The following is a 4219-nucleotide window of genomic DNA, read 5'->3' as shown; positions in this document are numbered from 1 at the left end:
CCTGTTGGCAACACTGATCATTTTTGTTAATGTGTTTTTGTTTGAAGGACTTTAGGTTTCATATCTTAAGTTTTGCATTTTATACATTTTATTTATCAGACCTTTGATATATTTTGATGTTCCTCTGTTCTGTTGTGACAATAAAACAAGTTATTATCAAATTATTTTAGTGAAAACTCAAATAAGTACAAATAACTAATGTTAGCGAAATCTATTTATGTTTTGTGACACATTTCTGGATTTTTTTTTTTTAATATATATCGGCCGATATGTTGACATATGTTGGATTTTTAAATAATGAAATATTGGTATCAGCCTTTATCCTCCTTTATCGATCAGGCTCTAATTCTCATCTCATACATTTATTTAATATAATATATTGTATATGTTTTAAAGTAAGACAAAGCCAAGGCGACAGCTTCACAATAATCTACAGCCATGCTAGTGGCTCTGTGAGGCTGTAGCCACAGCCGTGCCTGAAGCTAAATGCTAACGTTCACATGCTAACATGCTGATGCTGACCGGCATAACGTTTGGCGTGTTAGCGTGCTAACATTTGCTTTATGACCCAGCGATGCCATCATAAGTCAGGGGATTAACAAGGTCATTACATTTCATCCAGACCAGAGTTCATTGCAATCCATCCAACAGTTTTTAAAATATCCACTAACAAAAACAAACACAAATGGGATCCTCATGTAGTTAGCACTAGAGGAAAAGTCTGAAGATTTTCAAAGTAGTTAGGACTAATCCTCCAAGGCTACACGAGTGTCTGTGCCAAATTTCAGGATCAAACCAATTGGCATAGCCATCCCTGGATAGCATGATGTGCATGATATGGCATAATACTCATAATTCCAACTACAGTATATATTTAATGTGTGTGTGTGTGTGTGTGTGACTTGTTCGGCCTCACAGGCAGCATTGTATCACAGCCTGTCAAACATCAGCTAAGAGTATGACAAATCAGTTCATTCATGAAGTTAAATGAATTCCTGTGTGTGTTCAGAGGAAACCATACCCTTTTTACGTCCAAGCTCTCAGGCTTGAGGACCAACATATACAGTACAGGCATTCTAGTAAACTACATATGATCTGTTGGACGTATGGAGGTTTGCTTCCCACTCCGCGAAAGAGACCAAGAGTGAGTATTCTTGGCTTATGAAAGCACCTTTTTTTAAATCAAAAAGGGTCTAGACAGAACTGAACCACAGTCTCTTCTGTCACTTTTGACTCAGATGCTGAACTCCCACTTTGTGTCCAAGACAAATTGACATGTTTAAATTCTAAGCCATTAACCCAAAAATATCTATAGAGTGTCAGGAAACACACCAGACACACTAACATTCACTCAGCTTTCAGCCCACCTGTGATTTTGCTTTGATCCTCTCTGCACCCACCAAAGGTGAAAAGTAAGCTGATTCCCAGCAGCTTTGAATGGCTAAATATTGACCCATCTAGTGTCTGTGATTACAGTAGGATGGGGGACACAGTCGTAATAAAGATGGGTGGAGAGATATACGTTCCTAACACTGATATTTCTGCATGTACTTAGCCACATTTGAGAAAATACGTCAAAGAATTGATGTTGTGATACCATTTTTAAGATGAAAACTTGTCACCATTGAAACATTTTTGAAGACAAATGAGTTAAAATATCAGTATAAATGTGTCCAGAATGTAGCACCTGGACTAATAATAGTCTTGTGTATTGACCACACATGTCTTAACATGTCATAAAATGTCTGTCCCATATGAATTGGGGCAAAGAGCTCCGACCGTGTGGTTTGCTGGTGAACATGATGTCAGGCGGTGGTGGGCCATAACTGGTGTTAAGTAGAGCAAGTTCAGAGAGCAATGACAGATTCCATACAGCCTACTTAAAACACATGTATACTTACTAATCCACACTCATACACTAAGTCAGAGCTTCTCAACCTTTTTTCCTCACATGTATGCCCACAGCCCCGTCAAGTAGCCTTTCAAAAACAACACCAGTCATGTTCCAAATATTTTACATTTATTTAATTTATTTTTAAATCTTATACAGTTGAACTGCAGTGTTAAGGTTGTGTTAGTATAGTTTGCGTTTGTCGTACTGGTAGAAGCCAGAGGTTTTTTCAATCGTTTATATGTCACTTTTAGCTAACTATTTCAAGTTTTTATCTGTTACTTGTAGCTAACTATTTCAACTGCTAATTCTATATTTGTAGCTAACTATTGCAACTGTTAATTCGTTACTTGAAGCTAACTATTGCAAGTGTTCATCCGTCACTTTTAGCTAACTGTTGCAAGTGTTTATCCCGTCACTTTTAGCTAACAGTTTCAACTGTTTATTCATTTCTTATCTAACTTTATCAACTGTTTATGGATTACGTTTAGCTAGCTATTTTACATTTCTCTGCTGGCATCTTTTACTGAATGAAAGTTAGCTGAGCCCCTTACACAATCTTGTCAACCTGACCTCACAGAATTACTCAAAATGAACACGGCCCGTTAAGTTAAGGAAAAGGTTGTGAGTGGGATTACTTTTCCATGACTTTTTGGACAACAATGGGACAGTTGGGTTTAGGAAAAGAAGAACTGGATGGTTGGGTTTAGGAAAACGGTAAACGGTTGGGTTTAGGATGTAGTAGCAGTAGTAAGGTTTAGATTTTTGCTTTTGTGTCTTTAATGATTAAAGTGCTGCCTGTAACAGATTTGTTCATGTTCACCCATAATGTATTTTGTACGTGATTGAGTTCAGACTGATTCCTCATAAGGAGCTCCTGTTTTAAATGAGACACTGCTGTGACTCCAGTGAGTGCAAAATATTGCAGCAAGGCTTTCAACCACAGCTCTGAGATGGGAGTCTCTTCTGGCTGGCTTTGGTAATCTGTGTCAAAAATGTATTTCACGATCTTCTGATCCTCCAGACTGAAAAACTGAGGCTAAATAAGCTTTATTGAGAGTCAGTATCATCCTGTTCAATCTCCTCTTAAAACCTATTCTTGTAAAGTTTCTTAATCTGTTGGATCGGCCAGATCTGTGATGCAGATCACTGCTCTTGTTGTTATTGTTGTTGTTGCATTAATATTAGATATTAAAACAAACAACCCTGCTTTTGTATTTTACACAAGTCATTTTAATTCCAGTTCAGTTAGTCACTATTTGCAGGTTTCTCCTCTCCCTTTTGATTAAAATTCCATGGCATGGCTTACAGAAATTGACTTAAAATGCAACTAATGCTTTTACTCATTCATGCAAACACACATTATGCATTTTCATTTCCCATCTGCCACGCTTCTTTAAGCTTTGAAGTGTAAAATAACTTAGCCTAAATCTTTTACTTTCACGGCAACCAGCAAATTTCTTTTATGTATGCATTTGCCTGTAGTAAATGTATTCATTTTCATTTTGATTAATAGGATTTTTTCATAAACCTTACATTTCTTATTAAAAGCACTCCAATTTCATGGTAATTCTCTGCTGTTGAATAAGCATTTAAAAAACATGCTCGTGTTCCTCGAGTCATCATGTAGTAGTATTGATTTACTAACATGATGACTGAGGAACTTTGTGTACAGTGTTTCGTGGCTTCATTTGACCATTTTGAAAAATGACCACATTTTATTGCTGTAACAAATGATGGATGGATTATTGTCCTTTTTGTATTTCTGGTTTTGGTATCTTTCCATGGAGGCTGGAGGAATTATCCTGCGTGTCAGAGTGATGTAAGACTTTAAGCCAGTGTGCTGAACTAATTGGAGACTGGGAAGAATTCTCTGAAGTGCAGATTGACCTGAATCTCATTTGGCTTATGTTGTTTGTCGTCATGAGGCATTTTCTCAAAAACAGTTTCAGGAACTGATTATGTCTCATCTTCCTCTTTTTCAAAGCACGGACACTTTGTAAAGATTGTCTTCTCATTTATGTCCTTTTACGTTGTTTCTATCAGTGTATTTGTCCATAGTTCAAAGAGTCTGTCAGATGAAAATCGTATGGAAGATATTTACAAAGTGTTTTTATCTCAGGGCGAATTACTGTCATTGCTACAGTTGTGTGATTTGGTGTCATGTTAAGTCACAAATGTCTCAACCATCAACACACTGAAACTTGTTTCAGAAACGTGCTGTGTTTGCTGGACTTAACAGCTGCTAAGAGGATGATTGCAACCCGTTGGAAGCCACCTCATGAGTTATCTTATCGTTCATGGATCCTTTCTTTTTTGGATGTCACG

General features: G+C 37.0%; 1 long non-coding RNA gene across 1 annotated transcript in view; it reads left to right on the top strand.

The window, feature by feature from the left end:
* The first annotated feature begins 1401 nt into the window (after window positions 1-1401).
* LOC116703573 (uncharacterized) overlaps window positions 1402-4219 on the top strand; it is a 13804-nt gene continuing 10986 nt past the window's right edge. The window contains exon 1 of the long non-coding RNA XR_004335457.1: window positions 1402-1412. This is a non-coding gene — a long non-coding RNA (uncharacterized LOC116703573). The remainder of the gene's footprint in view (window positions 1413-4219) is intronic.

The sequence above is a fragment of the Etheostoma spectabile genome, chromosome 15 (genome assembly GCF_008692095.1).
Source record: "Etheostoma spectabile isolate EspeVRDwgs_2016 chromosome 15, UIUC_Espe_1.0, whole genome shotgun sequence".
NCBI classification, from domain to species: Eukaryota; Metazoa; Chordata; class Actinopteri; order Perciformes; family Percidae; genus Etheostoma; species Etheostoma spectabile.
The sequence above is the reverse complement of the archived record's forward strand: the minus strand, read 5'-3'. Positions and strand labels throughout refer to the sequence as shown.